Source organism: Hyaena hyaena, unplaced genomic scaffold (genome assembly GCF_003009895.1).
Source record: "Hyaena hyaena isolate Hyena2069 unplaced genomic scaffold, ASM300989v1 scaffold_440, whole genome shotgun sequence".
Lineage (NCBI taxonomy): Eukaryota > Metazoa > Chordata > Mammalia > Carnivora > Hyaenidae > Hyaena > Hyaena hyaena.
In genome coordinates this window covers 1,200,674-1,226,234 of record NW_024081072.1, presented here as the reverse complement: position 1 = coordinate 1,226,234, position 25,561 = coordinate 1,200,674, and positions in this window count along the sequence as shown.

The window sequence follows — 25,561 nt, the reverse complement described above, 5'->3', positions numbered from 1 at the left end:
AGCCACATCCTCCATCTTCTACCAACAATAAAGTGATATTTTAGTTCCTACTTGCCATTCTTAGATATACATCTCCATTTGGTCAGGGGAAGAGGAGGATTCTACCCTGTAAGGGCCCCTTCATTGAACTCCCCCAGCATCACCTAGAGCCTATAATTGCTTCTCCGTCTGGGACCAACAATGCTTGTCCCTCTGTCAAGTGTGAAACTCTCTGTCTTGTGCTTCATGCCATAAGCACCTTCTCACAGTGGTTTATGAACCCCGGCTCTGATGTCAGACTGTTGCCCTCACTTGTTCCCATGCTAATTTAAGCATGTTTCAGCTTCCCTGAATCTGTTGCCTTCTCTATAAAGTGAGTAATATAATCTCTTAGTGTTATTATGAAGGTTAAATAAACAAATCTACATAAAACACTTAGCATCATAGCCAATGCATAAAAAAATTAAATGTTTATTATTATCATTTTTAGTGTCTGAATTGTGTCCCAGCCAAACTCATATGTTGAGGCCTTAACCCCCAATGTGACTATGTTTGGAGGTAGATCCTTTCAAAAGCTAATTAAGATTAAATGAGATCAACAGCATGGGGTCCTAAGCTATCAGGACTGACTTTCTCATAAAAACAGCAGCAGACACCAGCCAGGTGTTCACAGGAAGAAAAGGTGATGTGAGGACACAGTGAGAAAGTGACCAACCACAAGCCAAGTAGGGAGACTTTAGGACAAACCAAACCTGCCCATACTTTCATCCTGGACTTCCAGCCTCCATAACCAGGAAGAATAAATTGGTTATTTAAGCTAATCAGTCTGCAGTATTTTTTTATCTTGGCCTGAGCAGACTAATACAATCACTGTTGCCATTGATATTATTACAACTCTGATTCACTATCAGAACACATAAGCCCCCTTCCTTGCTCACACTCTGCCTCTCAAAATAAATAAACTTACAAAAAAAAAAAAAAAACCTAAGCAAACTACAAACAAATGAATTGTTTTCATCTAAATCAAATCATCCATTATAACTTTTGTGCACAAGATGAGTATTTAAAGTTTTGTGATGATCAGTCTTATGAAAGGAACAGGACGTAACAAATAGGGTCAATATAATTCTGCTTACTTATGCCATTTCTTTCACTTAAGGAGCCATGAGAGCCTGGCTGATGAAGATCCTACAGTCCAGAGATGATTAGCTGCCAACATTCCATTCTACCTTCTATTTATGGTAACAGAACCATGATTACTGGTTAGACATATGGCCATGTGCAATCAAAGTTGTATTTCTCAGAACATTTTATAGCAGGATATGACCATGTAACTAAGTTCTGACTGATGAGGAAAAGATAAAAATAGTTTATTGTATTTCCAGAATATCTCCTTAAAAGGGAAAGACAGGTCTTCTTTGTCCCATCCTGAATTCTACTACCTGAGATAGGAATATGATTACTAGATATTTAGCTGTTATGTTGAATTTTGAAGACACATCTATCCTAGAGATAGCAAAACAGTGGCCCAGGAAATATTGGGGCATCTGAGGATTATGAAGACTCCAAAGTAAGTCTATCTCTGGACTTCCTTTATGTGAAAGAAGTAGCCTTCTACTCTTCCAAAGCACTGTTATTTTCAAGTGTCTGTTGGTAGCAGACACTTCTGGTGACACTCCCCATAATGTTATCTCATCTCTGAGTTTACCCACTGTTTTGGTAGTTTCCCACCCAAAACCTGCATCTCTCAGCCTCTCTGTCTGAGGCCTTTCTCTGGCCCCACAGAAACTTGCTCGGCAGACCAAAGGCACAACTCAGTACGAAGGAACAGTCAGTATACTTTCAGACTATCCTCTACTAATGAGGAATAGTCCCTGTCCTTCCAGAAGACAATTCTGAAACTGTTCATTCTTTCTGGTTTATCGAATGACTCCAATGGCCTCGAACCCCAAGTGTGCAAAGAGGTAACTCACTCTTTAACATAGACATTATTGGCTTTTTTTTCTCTTCCCTGTCTTAATCCCCTTTCCACCTCACTTATGCTTCCCAGAATCACCAAAATCTTGGTCTCTGACTCTACTCTTGGAGGAACCCAGCTAACATACATTAAGTCACACCACCCCCTATGTAGCCTAATGAAACTCAGCCAATTACAGTTTGACCAAGAGCAGCTCAGATATTGCTGTGCAAGCACCAGACCCCGTTTGGCTGTATGCAAGAATCCCAGCAAAGGAACAATTAGAAAAGGATGCAAAGAAATTTGCAAATGCTTGCAAATGTTTAGTTATCAATTCAAGAACCAAAGGGAATAAATGCATATGAGAAACTAACACCATCCCTGAGTAAGTTTGAGCTTTGTCCCTGACCAGTTCTTAACAATATAGAACCAAGGCAGATTATAGCAAAGGCTGAATGAGCCACTCTCTCTTCTGTTGAGACCATCACATCTCCTCAAATGTGTCCAATTTATTCTCACCCCAACAACATGGGCAAGAACAACATTTTTATTTCTGTACCAAGCAGAAATGGGACTATGAATGTCAGTAAGGCCTAAAGGGATAGTCTACACAACAGCAATAATCAGATAGAAACTGAAGGCAATTATCCAGATCTTCAAATAAATGAAACTTTAATTCAATGATTTTTATGGTGAAACATTGTAATACATTTTGATAATCAAACTCTCTTTCTCAGTAATCCATTTTCCTTAACATTAAGACTCACTTCTTTTATAACCTGCCTGATGCTTTGGATGTAGGCAAAAGGTTTCTAAAGAAAAATGCTATTATGAATTCAGTGATTCATTGGAACCTCATTCTAAAAATTAGTTCTTTCAAAATTGGGTCTTCCAAGGAAATGTATGTTTTCAAAATAACTGTCCTTGGATCACTAAATCTGGGTACGTAACATTCTCCCTGCCACAGGGCTGAGAGATTTTAATGTTGTGGAAGGAGCTGGTGACAGTGGTAAAGTTAATAGGGCCCTACTTAAGAAATAACTGGACATTCCTCTTGTTTTATGAGGCAACAATTTTACACCCCAGTGAATAAAGACTAGAAAAAATTGGATCATTGCCAGGGATATAACCTACACTACATCAAGTAGCGCCATTACATTTCTCTTATCTGCCTCCTAGAGGTCATATGGCTGCTTACAGAGGAAGCTTTTCTGATAACTTTTTCTGAAAAACAATCACATCAAACAAATACCAGCCCAACAATGTAAAGATGTAGTGTTCAGCCTTTCACAGGTAAGTTAGGTAGCTGACTTGCCAGCTTCCAGAATTCATTGCCCTCATTATTACCATAGTGTATCACTGCATCTTTTGTAAACAATCCAGGAAACATTTACACCTTTTATAACATTCTTTGTAAACACCAATACAGGAAAGCTTAAGAGTGTCTCAGGATTCTTGGCCTAAAAACAGAAAAGCCTCCATTGAAAAGAAGGAAATTACTGTGCGTTTGTTCTGGATTGCTCAAATAAATGTGCATTAAAAAGAAAGTGTTTCAAAAAGTGAGGAATCAAGTGTATTAACAAATGTGTTTCCCACCCAAATGCAAATTCTAAAACAATCCTTCTTGAAAATCAGCTACTGGATTTGTTTCTGCTTATCTGACTCAAAACAGTTAGCCTGCCCACCTAATAAAGTCAATATACAATAAAGGGGCATGATCTAATAAAGCCAGTGGCCAAGTCAGTCCCCTAGAACAGTCATTTGTGTTCCCCATGAACAAGTTGCACCTAGGAAACCTCCCCAAGTCACTTCCAAGCTTTCTGATTTAATTTGTTGACTGTGACCTAAGAAAGAGACCAAGTTTCTGAAACAGCAGAAAAGTCCATCACTAAAGAAAGTTCACCTTGTATGTAGGTAGCCCTTTGCACTCACAACAGAGAAATCAACTCATTTGAACCAGGCTCTATCTGAGATTAAAATAACTGCTAAAAATTTTCAATGTGCATTAATTATGCCCACAAGGATATTCTACAGGCAATCGTGGGTTTCTAATTATAGTGCTGTGCTTTGAATTTGCTGATTGACACAAATTTAAAATCATATCACAGTTTTAACTCATTTGCCCTATTAAATGGGCTGGGGGTTGCTATGATTATCCTCCTACATGTCTAAATACTTAGTGCAGCTGAGAGGTTAAGTAACTTCACCACCAACACATGATGAACTCTTTTGTTTCATTCAAGCCCATTCTCCTTCTGCACCTGGAGAATGAATTGCATTCTCTTCTATGTAGCAGCTGTGTCTCAGATGCTCCTCTTCAACCTGGACTCAGAGGGGACCCCAGTCCGTGTCTATACTGCTATAGTGAAAAAGGATCTGGGCATTTAAGAACTTATAAAGAATGCTTCCAGAGAATTCAGAACACCTTACCTCACTCAGTCTATTGGCATTTGCCATTTTGTAGCAGAGAAGTTTCTTGACATCGCGCATTGAGGGAGCCCATCCTTTTTCTGCTCTCCCTCTGACCCATCATTTCCATTATTCCTGTAAAGTCACACACACAGACACACACACACACACACACACACACACACACACACACACACACACACACACACACAGAACTAGCAGAACTAGGCTATACCAGGAAAACAACGGCCTCATCCTTGGGATGCTCCTACCTCTCCTGCTGCTGCCCTTACTTACTTTCTTTCCTAACCAACACAAACTCCTCCTTCCTTCTCTTATTCTCTTATTCTTCTCTCTCTTACCCTATCAACTTCCCAAAGCTTCTTGCTCTCCATGTTTAGTAAATGGAGTCAGTGAGTTCATGAATTGAGATGGGTAGGAAAGGATCCTTGCTTTCCTGACAGAGCCCTATTCCTTTCTACAGGTAGGAAAGGAGGAGAGTAAAAGGAAGGTGTGATGGTTAATTTCATGTGTCAACTTGTAGCCTATGGTGCTCAGTTGTTTAATCAAACACTAGCATAGATATTACTGTGAAGATATTTTGTAGATGTGATTAACATCTATAAGCAGTTGGCTATGGGTAATAGAGATTACCTTTAATAATATGGATGAGCCCCATCTGATCAGCGGAAGGCCTTAAGCACAAAACCTGAGGTTTCCTGGTGAAAGAGGAACTCTGTCTTGAGGCTGTAACATAGAAATCCCCCCTGAGCTTCCAGCCTGAGGCTCACCCTACAGATTTTAGACCCAAGACTACAATATCAATTCTTACCTGGGTTTCTTCTGCTGACCTGCCCTACAGATTTCAAACTTAAGAGCCCCCAAAATCACATGAGCCAATTCCCAGTTCCTTAAAATACATCTCTCCACATCTGTGTGTGTATATCCTACTGGTTCCATTTTTCTAGAGAATTCTGATTGATACAGAAGACAGCTAACATCCTCGGATCGTCTGCTAAATGTCCCATGATATCAAGTTACATATATTAAACTCACTTGTGGAGGTAAAACTTTCCAAAGGAACCATTAAAAGACACACACACACACACACACACACACAGATCGTTCGGCTGTCACTCACAATGAATTATCCCAAACATCCCCAAGTCATCTCCCAGCCTTCCTCACTAATGCTGTGTGATATGGTGACCAATCATAAATGCACTTCCGCCCCAGGGAAAGAGCCCAGACACAGCAGCAGGGAAATGAATGAATGCAAGCCCACAAGAATCTGAGGCCTACTGTAAAAATGAGAAAGAAAACACCCTGAGAGTCCTCTATAAAACACAATATTCAAGAACAAAGCATAAAAAGTAAATACTGTGTACTGCTAAATATTTAAAAAGATAAAAAACTGCTACACAGATTCCATTTTAAGATATGTAATTTTACACTTTCTAGAGGGGAAAAAACAGGGATAATGTAGAATGCTATATCAAAGGGGGAGGCACTTTGCAATTTATGTGTTCTCTGAGGTCAATTGCCATAATTTCCTGGAAAAGAAAGACTCTCAGTGCCTAGTTAGAGGGAAAACTGAAGAGGCAGAGTGGTTTGCATGCCATTATGTATGTGCCTGAAGCATAAACCACATTTTGTTTTATTCCAGGGAGAATAGGACCGAGCTAGTGGGATGCAGATGAAAGACTTGAAAATCAATAGCATAACTGGGATATGTCTGGGCTCATTTTTCCCAATGAATTAGAGATATATTTTACCTAACATAGGCTATTTGACCCCAGGCAGTGGCTCCTTCCTGGTTTCTCAGTACAAGACAGCACCTGGAGGCTGGCACAATAATGCCAACAACCGTGGTGAACAAATGACAATATCAGTAATAATAATATCTACCTGCCATTCACAGGGGCATCATTTTGTGGGCTTGAGTCCATAGTTTTAAAAATTTCTAAAAATTAATAAAATATAAACTGAATAAAAAGTAGAGATGCATAAATAAATAAAGTGTATAAAGAAAATACAATGGCCAATAAAATTAGGAGAAAACAAGTTCAACCTTGCTAATAAATAACATGAGTTTAGATGAGACTTGAAGTCCATTGTATTTGTTTGTTAATGAAAATATCCAGTGTGGGTAAGGGTACAGGGACAGGGAGGCTTTCATCCAGGGCTGAGTGTTGGAAACTGGTAAGAAGTCTTTGGAGAACAATTTGGCAAACTGGGGTTAAAGACTTCATTTGGGGCACCTGGGTGACTCAGTCAGTTAAGCGTCTGACTCTTGATTTTGGCTCAGGTCATGATCTCGTCGTGACTTCAAGCCCCGCATCTGGCTCTGTGCTGACAGTGCCCAATCGGCTTAGGATTCTCTCAATCTCTCTCTCTCCCCCCACTCCTTCCCTGCTCACTAGCACGTGCTGTCTCTAAGTAAATAAATAAATATTTTTTAAAAAGACTTCATGACATACATGCCCTTTGATCCCTTTTCATGAAACTCATTGTCAGGAATGATAAGCATGTATACAAAGACTTATGTATAAGGGTTTTATTACAGTGTTTATAGAAGTGAAAATATAAATATAAATTAAATGCACCAAATAATTTAATGCTGGCACATCCATGATAGAGTACTCTATAAGCCAAACCTATGTGTTTTAGCAGAATATTTAACTAAGTACAGATTATTTGTATAGTTCACTAATACAGAAAAAATTTTAACATTTTCAAGTGATAAAACAAATTTTTAAAGATATGTTATTCTTATGATTGTGGCTTCGCAAAGCACACTTAACTTTCCCTGGGTATCTATTTCATCACCTTTGAAGTAAAGAAGTGGAACTTCTTTACTTGTTCCATTCAAGTTCCAAACAAGTATGCTTGCTTCATTCTGAGATTCAAAATGTTCTGCTTTTGACCTAGACAGATTTTTCCTGCGTTTAAGAGATAGCCAATAATTTTTGGCATTTACACTCTAGACCAGGTCTATGATTACTCCATCGACAGATGCCACTAATTCTAATTGTGCAAATTGCATGCCAGGTGAAACCCAATTTGAACAGGTGGGAACAGGCAGCACCATCCTTTGATCTACACCATGAATGCAATTTAAGTTTTTGTTTTTCAAAAATGGTATCTTTTCACAAATGGTTCCAACTTTCCCTTTTAAACTTATTTATTAGTTGTACCACCATGCAAATGACTCGAGTTTGTATCAGTCAGGGTTCCCCAGAAACACTGAACCAGGAGATAGATGAATGAATAGGTAGATAGATGATAGATAAATACATGAATAGATAAATAGAAATTGGCTTACAGCGGCATCTGGGTGGCGCCGTTGGTTAAGCGTCTGACTCTTGGTTTCAGCTCAGGTCATGATCTCACAATTTGTGGGTTTTAACCCTGCATCGGGCTCCCTGCTGGCAGCACAGAGCTTGTTTGGAAATCTCTGTCTCCCTCTTTCTCTGCCCCTGTCCTGTTCAAGCGTTCTCTGTCATAAATAAACAATTTTTTTTTTTTAATTTTCTTTGGGGCACCTGGGTGGCTCAGTTGCTTAAGCGTCTGACTTCTGATTTCGACTCAGGTCATGATCTCGTGGTTTGTAGAGCCCACACAGGGGCTCTGTGCTAACAGTGCAGAGACTGCTTAGGGTTCTCTCCCTCTCCCTCTCCCTCTCCCTCCCTCCCTCCCTCTGTCTCTCTTCCTCTCTCTCTCTCAAAAATAAATAAACATTAAAAAAGAAGAGAGAGAAGAAATTGGCTTACATTTTTTATGGGCAAGCAAATTCAAACCTGTAGGGCAAACTAGCAGGCTGAAAAGTCTATGACTTGGGAGCTGAAGTTAGTCTTAAGGCAGAATTTTTTCTTCCAGAGACCTGAGTTCTTGCTCTTAAGGATTTTCAACTGATTACATGAGGCACACCCATAGTAGCTGGGGTAATCTCATTTACTGCAAGTCAATTGATTGCAGATGCTAATAACCAGGTCTAATAAATACCCGAACGGTAACAACTAGATTAGTGTTTGATTAAATAAGAGGGTGTTATAGCCTAGGCATGTTAACTTATAAAACTATTACAGAGTTTCTATGAGCGTTTTCCTCTCTACATCTGGCTTTAATCAATCCCTCTAAAATATTAAAATTTTGCTTGGACTTGTAAGTAAACAAGGATTGGAGAGAAGCAGAAAGAGGAGCAATTTTGAAAAAGAAGTACAGAACGGCTTCTGGCCTTAGCACAGATCTGGACCCAGAGTCTCAAACTGCCTCACCCCTGATCCCTCTCCATGGCTCAGCTCTCCTGTTCCCCTGAAAACTGTACTTTCAGGCATGTTCCTTGCACGTGGTGACTGGTTAAAATTACTGTATAAAGAGGCAGAGGCGGCAGACCAGCATGGAGAGGTGAGCAGGTAAACATTCATAAGCGAAGCTTTTCCCTGCTTGTCTCAGTAGCCGTTTTCCAGGGCCCGGGTGCTGCCGCTCCAAGCCCATGCAGTTACTCTTGCCTTTCCTCACTTTGCATATCCGTGTATCTAGATGTATGAACCAACGTGTTTGTTTTAGGAAGCCGTAATTTGAAAAGGACATATATAGTTAAAAACGCTGGTGAGAACAATGAGACCGGCTTGAACTGAATTCCTGAAAACATGTCTTACTAACACAATTGCTGTCACTTATCTATAGTTTTTCTAATTCAACCAATGGGGGTTATTCAGCTTTCAGAAACCTCATGCTGTAGTTTGGTTACCTTGGCATTAGGTGACACACATCTGTAGCGATCGTGATCATACCATGCAAACCAAAAAACATAAGCCTTTGGTGTATTTTGCTGACATCTCAAAAAGGGGCTCTTGGCTTAAAGTTTGAAGTTAACTAGTAAATGTCTTCCTTAACAGAATATGTATAGGGACACCTAGGTAGCTCAGTTGCTTAAGCATCATGTCATGATATAGTTCATGAGTTCAAGCCCCACATTAGGCTCTGCTCTCTCAGCACAGAGCCTGCTTTGGATCCTCTGTCTCCCTCTCTCTGCCCCTCCCTTGATCTCTCCCTCTTTCTGCCCCTCCCTTGATCTCTCTCTCAATAAATAAAAACATTTTAAATGTGTATATATATTATATAAATATGTGTACACATACATTAATATATGCATATATGTTATGTATATACATATATAAATGAAATGGCTTATCTTATCACTAAATAACCAATAAATTAAGAAACAAAGTCGGAGGATCCTAGATGTGATTATTTCCTCACTATTTCTTACCCGTCTCTGAATTCTCAGATTGAAGCCTCAAGTCTAGCTCAGTAGTTTATCCTTAATCTCTATCCTGGCTCAGCACCAGCATCTCTAGCTTGCTTATCTCTCTATTGCTGGAGTTTGCCTCCACAGCCATATACAGCCTATGTTACCTGCCCGGTCAGTGTAAGATAATCAAAGAAGGATTTATTTTCCTTTTCATGAAGTCATAAAAATTTTCATTTGGCAGAGCTCTTGAAGATTTCCTAATCCGACTACTTATTTTATGGTTGATATAACTATGCCTGTAGAGGTCCAGAAATTCACCCAGCAGCACACAGGTAGTAGAGGCAGGACAGAAGCTAAGACAGTCTATGTTGGAAAACAAAGCGACACTTAGCTCAAGCTAACCGTGTTAGATGTGAGAGGAAACTGATAATAGTAAAGAGGAAGGTGACATCATACTGATCAAAGAAAACCAACCCCAGAAGCTCATCTGATTGTTCCATCCTATCGGTTTCTCCTCTCTTCCCAAGTACCTGTAGGATTGTGCTTTCTGCTTACCCTGTGGTTGGGGGGAGGGGGGAGAAGGCATACAACTGGGTCTATCTACCCACTGAGTTGGAAGTGACAGGTAGACCATCACCTGGGTCCACGGCAAAGGACTATAGGCCATGATACTTGTTCCTTCCATGCAGTTTCTAGTGGGTAGGAATTGACATGTAACCCACCAACCTGTGTTCCTGAGGACTATCAAGACATGGAGTAGAAGTCTCAGTGGACTGATACTGATCTGTAGAATAAGAAATAAGTCTTTGTTATTTTAAATGTTGCCCTTTGGGGAAGTCTGTTCACTGCGCTGTAACTTGCTGACCCTGACCACTGCAATCATCACACTCCTGCATAGTTATTTCACTTCATTTTTTATCTGGCATCTGCAAAGAAAAGGAAAGGAGCAATACAAGTGGAGAGCTAGAGTCCATGTAGCATTGTGAATCTGAATTACAGCTCCCTCACTCCCATCACTATTGTATGCATGGCCCTAAACTTCCAATAGAATAGGGATAATAGGATCATTTGAAAGGGTCATTATGAAGTTTAAGTGAGCTAAAATATAGCACGCATACCATAGGATCCTACAATTTTTGAAGTACTCAGCTAACTGGGAGTTCCTACTATTATTATTAGAAACTAATTCTTCAGAGACCCAGGCCAGTGTCCTTCCTGAGACACCACCTGACCTCACATCCCCTATCTTTACAGCTTCTGCTTTTTTCCTGAATGTTAATAGATGGGGAAGAAATAGCATGACACTGTTAGGACACTTTACCCACACCACAACCCTGGCTCCACGAATCTTTCTACAAGCAGTAAATTCACTCAAGTTTCCTCTTCCCTCAGCTACTTACATGTTAGAGCTGGAACTACATAGAATTCCAGTTGTGTTGACAAATTCTTAAGTCAACAAACATTAAATGTTACTACTAATGGCTTGAGGTAGGCTAATAGGGTAACCAAGATTTCTTTAAAAACCATTTTTCAATGAATGATATTTCTTTTAAATAGAAGAATACAATTTGGAAGCTTGTAAGGAGGTGATAGGAGGTTTCCAAGATTAGGAACAAGACAAGAATGCCTACTCTTACTTTTATTCAAAATGGTACCAGAAGTCCTATCCTCTTATTTCTTTCAACATAAAGAAATAAGAGGCATCCATGGGGCACCTGGGTGGCTCAGTAGGTTAAGCATCTGACTCTTGATCTCATGGTTCATGAGATCGACCCATGTTGGGCTTTGTACTGACAACTCAGAGCCTGCTTGGAATTCTCTCTCTTTCTCTCTGCTCCTTCCCTGCTCTCTTTCTCCCTCAAAATAAATAAAATAAATAAATAAACATGTAAAACAAATAATGAAAAAGAAATAAAGGGCATTCAAATCAGAAAGAAGTAAAATTGTCCCTATTTGCAGATGCATGATATTATATATAGGAAACCCTGTTGGGTTCAGGAAAAAACTATTAGAACTAATACACAATTTCAATAAAATTGCAGGATACTTAATCAACTACAAAAATCAATTGCATTTCTATACATCAATATAAACTATTAGAAGGATAAATTAAGAACACAATGCCATTGGGGCACCTTGGTGGCTCAGTCGGTTAAGTGTCCAACTTCAGCTCAGGTCATGATCTCATGTTTTGTGGGGTTAAGCCCCCGCATTGGGCTCTGTGCTGACAGCTATGTCAGAGCTTGAAACCTGTTTCAGATTTTGTGTCTCCCTCTCTCTCCGACCCTCCCCTGCTCACACTGTCTCTCTCTCTCAGAAATAAATGAAACATTAAAAAAATTTAAATGTTTTAAAACATTAAAACTTTTTAAAACATTAAAAACATTTTAAAAAAGAACACAATGCCATTAAAAGTAGCATCAAAAAGAATAAAGTATTTAGGAATAAATTAAACAAGGAGGTGAAAGATTTGTATAATGAAAACTATAGCCCATTGATGTAAGACCTTGAAGAGAACACAAATAAATGGAGAGAATACAAATACAAATTCCTCCTGTGCATAGACTGGAGGAATAAATATTGTTAAAATGTCTATACTCCCCAAAGTAATCTACAGATTCAATGCAATCCTTTTTGAAATTCCAATAGTATTTTTCACAGGAAAAGAAGAAAATATTACTAAAATTTGTATGAGATGAGAAAAGACCCCAAATAACCAAGACAATCTTGAGGGGAAAAAAAGAACAAACCAGGAGGCACCATACCTTCTGATTCCAAACTATATTGCAAAGCTACAGTAATAAAAACAGTATGGTATTGGCATAAAAGCAGACACATGGATCAATGGAATAGAATAGAGAACCCAGAAATAAACCTATGCATATATGATCAATTAATTTTTATACAAAGGAGCTAAGAATATTCAGTGGAGAAAAGATGGTATCTTCAATAAATGGTGTTGATAAAACTGGTTAGCTACATGCAGCAGAATGATACTGGAACACTATCTTGTGCCAGACACAAAAATCAACTCAAAATGGATTAAAGATTGACCAGAAGACCTGAAACTGCAGGACCCCTAGAAGAAAACACAGGTGTAAGCAACTTGACATTGGTTTCAGCAGTGATATTTTGTATTTGATAGCATAAGCAAAGGTAACAAAAGCAAAAATAAACCAGTGGACTACATCAAACTAAAAAGCTTCTGCAGAGCAAAGGAAACTATGAATCAAATGAAAAGGCAACTTATGGAAAAGGAGAAAATATTAGCAAACCACATAACTGATAAGAGGTTTATATCTAAAATATAAGAGGAATTCATACAACTTGTAGTGAAAAACAAATAACCTAATTAAAAATGGGCAGAAGACATGAACAGACATTTCTCCAAAGACATACAGATGGCCAAGAGACACATGGAAAAATGCTCACAGTGTGATATCACCTTACACCATCAGAATGACTAAAATCAAAAACACAAGAAACAACAAGTGTTGGCAAGGATGTGGAGAAAAAAAAGAACCCTTGTGCACTGTTGGTGGGAATGCAAATCAGTCCAGCTATTGTGGAAAACTGTATGGAGGTTCCTCAAAAAATTAAAAATAGAACTACCCTACAATTCAGGAATTGCACTACTGTGTATTTACCCCCCAAAAACAAAAACACTAACTCAAAGGCATCCATGTACCACTATTTATTGCACTATTATTTACAATAGCCAACCTATAGAAGCAGCCCAAGTGTCCACTGATGAATGGATAAAGAAAATGCGGTATATATACACAATGGAATATTATTCAGCCATAAAAGAGAATAAAATTTTGCCATTTGCTGCAACATGGATGAAGCTAGAGAGTATAATACTAAGTGAAATAAATCAATCAGAGAAAGACAAATACCATATGATCTCATTCATACGGGGAACTTAAGAAACAAAACAAATGAGCAGAGGATTTAAAAAAAAAAAGAGAGCAGAAGATTTAAAAAAAATACAGAGAAAAAAACTAATGGTTACCAGAGGTGGTGTTGGTGGAAGGAATAGGGGTAAAGGGGGTGGGGGTTAAAGAGTATACTTATCATGATGAAAAAAAATTTTAAAAGAATAAATTCCTGTCATTTTTGACAATGTGAATAAACCCAGAGGACATTATGCTAAGTGAAGTAAGCCAGACAGAAAAAGACAAATATCACATAGTTATCACTTATATGTAGACTCTTTAATGAAAGAAAGACAAAGAGAAAAAGAAAGAGAGAGAGAGAAAGTGACTACAGCTGACAATGCTGTATTACAAAATTGAAATTTACTAGCAGAGTAAAACTTAAATGTTCTCATCAAAAAGAAGAGGTATAAAATTATATATTTTGTTTGATCTATTATATTAAATCTCTACTCTTCTCAGATCATGACAGAAAAATACCAAGATAATTTAAGGTATCACAGGCCACATTTGAAATTCGAGTTAGAAGAAGATAAGAAGTATACATAAAACGAGAAAAATGTGTTGTTTCTTATGGTGTTAAGCTTCCCCTGACATTGCCTGAAAATCATATGCCAAATAAACGAATAATGAAAAAAATCCCAAACAGTATGTTACAAAGTATTTCCATGCCCAATAACAGCAAAGACAGATGTTTGCATTTAAAAAAAAATGCGATTTCAGGGGCACCTGGGTGGCTCAGTTGGTTAAGCGTCCGACTTTGGCTCAGGTCATGATCTCATGGTTCGTGGGTTTGAGCCCCACATCAGGCTCTGTGCTGACAGCTAGCTCAGAGCCTGGAGCCTGCTTCAGATTCTGTGTCTCCCTCTCTCTCTGACCCTCCCCTGCTCATGCTGCCTCTCTCTCTCTCAGAAATAAATAAAACATTAAAAATTATTTTAATTAAAAAATTTAAAAAACACAATTTCAATACAATTTTCCCAAAAATGTAATTTAAAGAGATATGTTGACAAAGAGGTCTCAAGAGAAGCAGATCTTCTCAACTAGAAATGAAACACTGACAGTCAGAAGATCCCCACTTAATAAACACAGCCATCCAGAAAGAATGGGTTTAGGTGATCAATGCAATGATGACACAGAAATCATGAAATTGACCTTCTTGACATGTTAGTAGTTTAAACTGCCTTGCAGATGATTACTAAAACTATTTCAATCCACTCACTTCTGTGGCCCCCACAATTTGCATTGACTGGTTTTGCTTTTATTGACACAAGAATATAATATCTTCTTACAAGAACTATTGAGTCCCTTCCATGCACAGTTTCCTTGTTGACAGACTGTATTGGGCCTTCTAAGTTCATGCACATCTCTCATTAGGTTCACCGTGAAGGATATAGGTGCTGGACTCAGTGTTTACTTCCATGGATAAATTAGGATATAGCTTTACACATTAGGTGTTTACAAAATGAATTATAGTCAGTGGGTTGCTCACCACCTCCCTTTAATTTCATTAATTCAAAAGTAAAGATCATGTTTAACATTTATTTTTTTATTACTTTTTTAACAAGTTTGTTTATTTATTTAAAGAGAGAGACAGAAAGAGAGAAGGAGGGGCAGAGGGAGAAGAAGAGAGAGAATCCCAAGCTTCATGCTGCAGAGCCTGATGCGGAGCTCAAACTCATGAACTGTGAGATCATGACTTGAGCCAAAACCAAGAGTCAGTCGCTTAACCAGCTGAGCCACCCAGGCACCCTCATGTTTCACATTTAAAGTGGATTGAATTGGAGTGACAAGGTGACCAGTTAGGATGTTACGTAAAACATTTCCTTCAATACAGCAAAATTTCCCTAGAATAAAATATTGCTCCCTGTCAATACAGATAGGAAAAGTGAGATAGTGTGGACACATGAGCCATTCCAGTTATTCATACTCTGATGAAGGTCATCAGGAGGTACAACATGTTTGCAAACCCCAGGGAGGTCTCAGGCCCTCAAAGTGAGTTTAATTCTTCATATATCCACAAATTCTTCCCTTTATGATTTTATCCTCTGTCTGACACATAAACTCACCCAAATTTCTCCCTAGTCCTACCCACCTCACCCCCAACTCTCCTTCTATCCTCAGGGGTTTGTCCATTTCAAACAGCTATTTACATTGTTTGCATAACATCTTACTGTAGTGTCATGAGCACATGGAACATAGAACCACAGTTCAGATCAGCTGGGAACTCTAGGCTTTGCTTGGTTCTATTTCAAATGTGTGTTTTTAGTGCTTTTTCCTTCAGCAATTTCAAGAATACAAATATCCTATAGTCTTTTTCTTCTCATTATTATATCTGTTTCTTCACAACTGCCAATTGACCAGCACGCTTTTCCTAACATTTACTCATTTAGCTCCATTTATTTCCACCAGTACGCGTGATCATGTCTGTTCACCCAACACAACAGCTTTCCTCATTTCATCCGTATTGACATTCAACACTTACAAATGTAGCTATAAGATAGTATTTCCTGAATAAAATACCATCCTGGAAATGTTAACATGTTCTAGGAGGAGGGAAGGAGTGTTTGGTTTTTACATTTTTTTTTTATGGTTATTCATTACTGAGACAAAGAGAAACAGAACATGAGCAGGGGAGGGTCAGAGAGAGAGGGAGACACAGAATCTGAAACAGGCTCTAGGCTCTGAGCTGTCAGCACAAAGCCTGACATGGGACTCAAACCCACAAACTGTGATAGCATGACCTAAGCCGAAGTCGGACGCTTAACTGACTAAGCCACCTAGGTGCCCTTGTTTGGTTTTTAAAAGTTTCCAAAGTGTTGAATTAAAGGTTTTGTAATGTCCTTACTGCAGGGCTTTTTCCAGAGTTTTTAAGCTCTAATGTGCACTGTAAAACCCCTAAGGTGGAATATAGAATGTATAATTCCATATAAGGCATGACCTGTTTTTTTCCGAACCTGGCTTACTGTCCAAACCTGGTTTACCTTTACCGTTCTTTTTCCTACCCTAAAGCAGAAGCGTTGCATATGGAAAATAGAGTAATAAGTCCAGCAGTAGTTAATTCAGAATTACGAAGTTAACACTCCCTAAAATAGCTCCTTTAATGACCTGTGTGGCAACCTTTTTCCTATGGTTGTGATATTTGTTTATGCTATACCTTATATTTATTATAACTTCAAAAATATTTTTAAATGCCATAAATAATAAATTAAATGAAAAGAGAGTCATCAGAGTGGGGAAACAAAGTAGGAAAAATGCTAAAATAAAGCCAGAGCGAAAGTATATAGAATATAAAAATGTATTCTGGAACATCCTACACAGAAGCTAATAGGGGTCAAAATTGGCTCTGAACTTACTGAGATTTCAAATCAAAAAGGGAAGAACAATCATTTATAAGATTTATAATGTCTACAAGATCAAAATACAGCAGACTCTCTGGAAGAGCATAACATTCCCTGTATTCTACAGACTGAGAAATGTTCTCTTTAGGCTCTTTATAGAGAACACAATGGTGGGTCCCGAACCCATAATAAAAATCAGGTGGGGTGGTTGTAAAATACATCTTCTCAGTCCCCACCACAGAACTACTGAATTAATATTTTTAACAAGGTCTCTAATTGGTCTTCAGCCAATCTGGAAGATCAGAAATCAGAAATTCCTATTTTGATAGACAATATCCTTAACCATGTCCTTGTTAAAATTCTCAAAACAGCTGCTTTAGGCCAAGATTTCAGCTTCACAAGGAAATATATACTCGGTCAATTACTTGAAAATATTCCTTTAATGCATTTGCAATTGTCTTCCTGTTCAATGCCAGAGAAATTTCCTATAAATAAATATTATATTTGAGCCCTACTTCTCTGAAAGCCTGTGATTCCATTACCTAATTGAAGTATTCGATAAAGTCAGTGAATATTTATTTGGAAAACACTCAGCTACAATAAAACACAACTTAAAAACAAAAACTTTCATTTATAAGCATACTCTCTTCTCTCTGACTCAAAACCATCAACATTAATTGGCGACAGAATTCTCCACTTCTGAAAGCTATATAAACAAACACAGATGTCAAACAAGAAACAAATTGATAGGATACACAAAATTATCTCAGTTGCCTTACAAGGTGACACTGAATATATTAAACAAAAGTTGGAAAGAAAATTTAATTTACAAATCTCATAGGAATATTGGTTTCATATTATAACAGTTAGTTCTTATGCTATGAATTTCCCCTCAAGGAGGAAACGCCAATGGAGAGTAATCTCCAGAAATTTCCACAGTCTACTACAAAACAATAAAACAGATCAGAAATTATCTAATCAATGTTGGGGAAAAAATGTCAAAATAAAAGCGCAGATTTGCATTCCTTCTGGGGCTGCTTACAATTGCTTCATTTTGAAAGAGGAGGAATTGAAGTTTTTAAAGGATGCAACAGACAGGAGTAAAATAAGGCTGGCTTCCAAGAGTGACAAGAGCTCTATCAGCTTGGGGTTAAAAGGGCTCCACCGCACATTGCAGTTGTTTATTGAAAATGCTAAGGACTGCAGGACATTCATTGTTCTTCTTATTCATCTCAAGTCCAAAAGAGCAAAGAAAGGAAGAGCCAACAATGACAAACGTGAGAGGGAAATAAATTGTGGATCAATGGAAGGAAGAACTCTATGACAGTTAGAAGCAAAAGTGAGTTACCAGGTGCTAGACAAAAACAGGAAGAAGTCGCCAGACCATCTGAGTGGCATGTTGTAGGGCAGTGCTTCTCAAACTCTAGAATGTCTCTGAATCACCTAGAAGTCTTGACGAAGCCATTTGCTGGGCCATAGCTCCAGTTTCTGGCTCAGTAGGTCTGAGGGGAGGCCCTAGAATTTACACTTCTGACAAATTCCCAGGTGATGCTGACTCAGTGGGTCCTGGGCCACACTTTGAGAGTCTCCGTTATAGGGTATGCACGACAAACATCCAGCCTACAAGATCTTGCTTGGCTGGAACTGACTGCTGCCCTGAGGGTACATAGGTTAAATGTTCTGGTTCCTCAATATAAATAATAATTCCAAATTTTTATAAGAAATACCTTGATTTTTAAGTATTGGTAACTGATTTTTAAAAATGTTTAAATGCTGAGTGAGCTAAACAATCCACATCCGTGGGCCTGCTATATAGAGTTTGACATTTTGGAAAGGGGTTTATACATCAGGTAAAGAATTTTGTTTAAAAAGCATTTGGATTTAAAATGACTCTCTAGGGGCACCTGGGTGGCTTGGTCAGTTAAGCGTCCGACTTCGGCTCAGATCACAATCTCTCATTTCATAGGTTCGAGCCCTGAGTCAGGCTTTGTGCTGACAGCTCAGAGCCTGGAGCCTGCTTCAGATTCTGTGTCTCCCTCTCTCTTTGCCCCTGCCCCATTCTTACTCTATCTCTCTCTCAAAAATGAATAAATGTTAAAAATGAAAAATAAAATAAAAATGACTCTCTAAAACTAAAGGTGAAATCCAAAGTCCCAAGTTGTCAGAAACAGTAAGTATAACAAGGTGTCAAATAGCAAAAATATATACCAAAAATATCTTGCTTTTTTTTAAGTTTACTAAGTACTTTTATATATTACCTCGCTGTATCTTCAAATTTATAAAGGAAGTAAGGGGTTTACTCTCATCTCCATTTTCCAGGTGAAGAACCTAGAACAGAGAGGTTGAATGTTTAGAATTTTAAAACCATATTATGAAACACACTACTCTCTTATGCCAATAGATGATGCTTTTAAAAGTTATTCACAGCCATTTTTATTCATCACATTTGAGGACGCAACCCTTTTAAAAATCTAACAAACCTAGATTGGGATTGAGGTCCATGTTGGCCGAAGAGCAGGTGGGTTGGACAAATACCAAGATAACCATCACCAACAGGAAGTAATTACAAAGTAGTACTAGATTCAGAGCACTGTGATTTCTAAAATAAAATCTTCTGTGGGCCTCATAGAAAATATAAATTTCCAGGTCCTGATTCTGTATTCTATTCTGGAAGGTCAGATGTCAATGAGAAAGGATGACGTCCCACTAACTACTTGTCATTTATGCTCAATTGTGCCCAAAGAGGCTGAGTTTTGATGGAAATTTTTTATACCACTCTTTTCTTTTGATCAAAAATGTAACCATAGAGAGAAAAACTAATTCTTTATAGGGATATCCAAGGAAGAAAGTACTAAATTGTTCCAAAGAATGAAAATCTATTTTCTTCTTCAAGATAGCCAGAGAAAAAGATCTGGTCCTTCTGGTAAGATACTTTATGTCCAGTCACTTTTGGTTCAGGAACTTGTTCTAGCTAAATCCTCCTGTCTTGAGCATCTATTGTCTATGCGCTCTTAATTCATGACCAATGGCATGCTGCCCTTTGTCTAGACCCTTAGGTTATATCTCACACACTATAGCCTAAGTTCTGTGTGATTAGTAAGTTTCTTAAGTATAATTAAAAACAAAGACACACACACACAAATACAAAGCATAGAAAAGAAGGAGTGGCCATATTTTTTTCCCAAACAAAACATCAGGATACAAATGAAAGTCTTCTAAGTACTTAAAGTTAAAACCATCCTAGAAAAAACATGGTCATTTGGTTATTTGATATAAATATGAGCATCCCCCTGTATAAATCTATTGGCAAACCATACCAGTCCAGCATCCCTTCTCTCCAGTCTGAGATCTCAGTGGAAGATTCTCTCCCTGCCCTCAGTGATGGGAAAGAGGAAAATAATCCTGGGCTTCAGAATCACATTTTTTGTGTTAAGTGATTTAAAGCACATCACTTAACTTCTCTGAGTCTTAGATTCATCCTTTGACTAAAGAAAAATATACAAGCAAGACAATTATACTTTTTTTTCCTGGTAGTTTTATAAGATTAATGAAAGAAATAACACACATGCATAGGGATATCTGACCTGCATTAATTCACAATTTATTTTTATTTCCTTCCTTTCTTCTCTTCTATGTCACCCACCTTAACCATACGCTTCTGAGTCTGCATAGTGTAAATCAGACTTTCTCAACCTCAGCACTATTGACATTAGGATCAGATCATTCTTTGTTAGGAGAGCTGTTGCATACTGGAAGACATTCAGTAGAACCTCCTTCTCCACCAACTAAGTGCCAGCAACAGCCCCCTGCACACAGCCGTGACAACCCAAAATGTCACCAAACATTTCAAGTAAGAGGGACTCGCCCCCATATGAGAACCACTGGTAAATACAGAGTCAGCTGGAAGAAATAGAGCCCATTCTTGCTTGCACTTCTGACCACTTCTCTGAGACCAATGAAATAAGTGAGCATCTTTAAATCTATCAATCTTCAAGTCTTAGTGTTAGAGGATATAAAATGGAGTCATCAAAGTAATGGATGACTCCTCCACTAAGGTGGAGTGTGTTTGAGAAAGAGACAAAAACTAAGGAGCACATCCTGCTTCTGAAATGCTTCCATCTTCAGACAGATTCTCTCTGTCTGTCTCTCCCCCTTTCCCTCCCTGCCTTCCTGCCTCTCCCCCATCTCAAATACATTCTGGCCTCAATAAATTAGTGTAATAAAAACAATTCTAAAATATATAGTGTTATTGAGGACATTCCCAAGGTATAGCATGGGAGAGAAAGTATGCTGAATAAATAGATTGTTGTTTTAAACTGAATTCATGATGCTGTTAAGTTCTCAACCTCATAGTCCTGGAGAGGAGCATTTCAAAGATAAACTGTCTTGATATTTTCATTTTGAAGACAGGTAATAAGCAGAATACAACAATTTCCAGGGTACTCCAGACAGGAATAATCTACTTTATGCAACCAGTCACCATTCTGAGGTTTCTCAAAGAGCTTTACTTTATAGTCAGTCTGAGACGGTGCAGATTTGGCGGTAGCGGCCGTGCCTACGTGGTAAAGATGGATTACTTCATTAATAAATTCAGAAGAAGGGGTGAGAGGGGAGGACAAGTTGAAGTACAGAACTAAAAAGAAAAGATAAGATAGGTAAGGGAGAACACAGTCAAGGAGGAGGGAAGAGAAAAAAACAGACATAATGGTCCCTTGTCATGTATTGCATATTTGGATACACTGTATTTCCTAGAAAATATGATTGTGGAAACAGGAAATATTTGCTTCGGCCCAGAATATATTCCTCCTCCCTCTCATATCTTATTTTATAGGTAACAAATGTCCTCAAAGATCTACAACACTGATCTATTCTGACTACCATTTATGAGACATGTGTCTTTGCAGAGCGAGCCACAGCACGTGTCTCCTGTGCCAAGGGAACCCGATGTAATAGGAAGGAAGGAAAGCGCTTCTATCACTCCTGTATGAATAAGAAAATTGAAGATTACACAGGGTATTGCCTATGCTCTGAAACTTGTGGTTAATTTAATCAGATACCCTTGTGGTTCAGGGTCTTAATAACAAAAAAGCAAGTTCCCTTGATAAAGGATCTTGTTTTTTTTTTGTTTTTTTTTTTTTTAAGTTAGGGAATTGCAGGCCTGAAAAATGCAGATGAAAACACACCTCACAGTGGGAAAAAATGCTGTGTGGAAAGGTAGCAGCAACACCTCAAGAATATTTAAGAGAATCATAGAGTTTATGAGGATTGTGTAGTATCTTAGAAAATACACATGCAGGGGTGCCTGGGTGGCTCTGTCCGTTAAGTGCCCGACTTCAGCTCAGGTCATGTTCTCACAGTTCGTGGGTTCGAGCCCAGCCTCAGGCTATATGGTGACCGCTCAGCGCCTGGAGCCTGTTTCAGATTCTGAGTCTCCCTCTCTCTCTGCCCCTCCCCCACTTGTGCTCTGCCTCTTTTTGTCTCAATATGAATAAACAACAAAAAAAAAATTTTTTTTTTTAAAGAAAATACACATGCAATGCTCTATACTGAAAGGCTGCAGGAGATCCAAGAGATTCCTCCCAGCGCTGGCCTTAGAGATAGAAAAGATGTCTGTACGCCCGAAGCTCCTCTGTGTTCCAGAAAACGAGCCACAGTAAACAAGCAAGCGTTGATCTTGGGCCCTGCGGTCTCTTGGTTGAATGTACAGATCAGGGGACTGAGTGCGCAGAGCAAGCCCCACTTCCCTGGGGCTGCCTCTTCCTGGCAGGAATCCTCCCGGCAGCGAGCTCCTGTCCATCAAGCCCTCGCCAACATTTGACCTCTCACCCCCGCCCACTGTGTCATGTATGTGAGCAACGGCCTTCAAGTTAAAGAATAATTTGAGGTGCGAAGAGCAAATGCCTCAGTCACAGCCATGCCTCAGGACTCTGATCATTTCTCCATTTTGGATTCTCGCTTGACCTCTACCCTCTAGTCAAGCTTTACGGAGTTCTTTGTGGAAAAGTATGATTAGCAACCAAGCTCACTAGTGAAAAACCTTCACGACAACAGAATTGACAACTGATTTGATATTCAAAACAAATAAGGGTAGCTAAAGTTAAGTCTCTTGACAGCTTTGCTTGGCTCTCCGATCTGCCCTCTGGTGGACAACAAAATGCAGACTCCTACTGCCTTGATGCTCCTCAAACAAGCCAGCACAGGCAGAACCGCCTTGATTTGCTGTGTGTTGAAATGGAGGCCATACCAAACATGGATTTTCTTCAAATCACTCATGAAATTTGAGCTTTAAAATACCGTCTATGCCTTCAACTATGGATTACACTATGGTACTGTCCTTTTCAAATCAAATTTCTTCTGAGAAATTTATGGTTTACTTAATGCCTAGAAATGCATGCATAAGGCATCAAGACAGGAGAAGGAAACGTGTAGCGCCAAGGGAAAGTAGCCAAAGGTGTTGATATCATAAAGAAGTGTCTCTTGAAAACTCATTCGAGTGGGCTTAGGCTGAGCAAGGAACAAAGACATTGCCTCGTAGAGACATGGAACATAACATAGCTCTTCAGATTCTCAAGGGCCTTAACAGCAGAATGGTCTAATTCAAATCTTTTTACTTATAAAATATATGGAATAACAGACCCACAGTGGGTAGGTAGTTGCCATGCCCAAGATCACCCAAGTTGTGATCAACCAAGTTATCTTTATTTTCTCAGTGGGAAGAATTTTGAAGAAGCTGAGATTTTTACTCCACTTGTAAGCTAACAAATTATCCTGTAACAGAATCATGGATGCTGGCAGAAGACATGAGATTCCTGGCTCAGAGACAAAGGCCTTTATCACTCACAGCAATAACAGTAGCCGGAGTATCAGCATTTCTTTGTGCCAGTTCCCTGAGCCCTCGTCTCAGTGGGGATATTTGAAGAGGACAAGATGACATCTGCCCGTGCATTAGGTTGAGTTATAGGAGAGGAACCCAGAGCTTAGGGAATCTAATTCTTTTATAATATATAATAAGCATGGCTACCCTTGGTAGATGTCACAATTGTCAGGAAATTATAATGAAAGTGGTTCAGAATAAAGATAGTCAGGGCCTCTATTAAAGGTTGGGCAGAAATGTCAGAGACCCATAGAGATTTAACTTCCAATAATATCAGTCCCACCTTTCTACATCATCTAGGATTTTGGCAAAATTTTCTGAATATGTCTTTCATTCAGTCACTCTGATAAACCCTACCGGTTGAGGCTGGGACAAAATCTGCCAATTTGTCTTCCACAGCATTTTACTATCAACAGGATTCTGAGCAGCAAGATGAAGCCAATCTGTGGTATTGACCTCAGCCATGCCTCCCCACCTCCAGGTCCCAGAGCCAACTGAACAAACCCCATAAACCATGAGAGTCTACCTTAGAAATCAAGGTTGATTTCTCCCTCTGCTTTGGTATGACTTTCCATTTGATCTGAGGTATTAATCCAAGTACAGCACAATGTATTTGTAATTGCACAAACTCTACCTTGGTCCCCAAGGAGGAAAACTAGGACAATTGTATCATCCATAATAATCCAGGCCAGATGAGATCAGGTGTGTTCAGGGTGCTATAGAATCAGACTGAGAAAGACAAATATCGTATGATTTCACTTATATGTTGAATCTAAAAAACAAAATAAATAAGCAAACAAAACAAAACAGAAACTGACTCGTAGAGGAAACAAACTATTTACCAGAGTTGGGTAGGGGAAAGGAGAGAGGAAATAGGCAAAGGGGATTAAGAGGTACAAATTTCCAATTTTAAGTAATGAAGTCATGAGGGTATAATCTAGAGCATGGAGAATATGGTAAATAATATTGTAAAATTTTTGTATAGTTACAGATGGTAATTAGACTTATTATGGGGAATATTTCACAAAATATAAAATTAATAATACACCTGAAATAAGATATTGTATGTCAATTATTATATGTCAATTATACTCCAATAATCAACAAACAAAAATGAAAATATGCATTAAAAAATAAGAATCCAGGGATGCTTGGATGGCTCAGTCCTTTAAGCATCCATTTTCAGCTTAGGTCATGATCTCACACTTCGTGGGTTTGTACCCTGTGTCTGGCTCCATGTTGACAGTGCAGAGCTTACTTCAGATTCTCTCTCTCTCCCTCACTCTCTGCCCCTCACCCATTTGCACCTTCTCTCTTTCTCAAAGTAAATAAATAAACTTAAAATAATATTAATAGTAATCCAGTGTGTGGAAGCTGACCTGAAAGTTTTCCAGGGTAAGGGCCTAAACATAACCCCTGCTGTGAGTGACTTTTCCTAATGAGGACATCTGCCCACCACATGCATCAATAACAAATCAATTATCCCTCTGGGAAGAGTAGAAGTGGTTTGTGCCAACTCTAACCTACAGCTCTCAAGAAGGTGAATATGTTTCCCACATGGTCTTCACATTCCCCCAGCTGCATGAGGTCCATGAAGAGCCCAGGGGAAGAGGGGAAACCCAGTAGGAAGGAGGCTGAGTCCCTGAGTACCCTCATTGAGAAGACCACCCACTGACATAAGCACCTGCTCTGGGTTATCGCATGAACAAGAAATGAATTTCAGTCTTGGAGCCATCACAAATTTGCTGACTTTCAGCAGTGGAGATCACATTAGATTATGACATAGCAATTTCACCTTCAGGTACT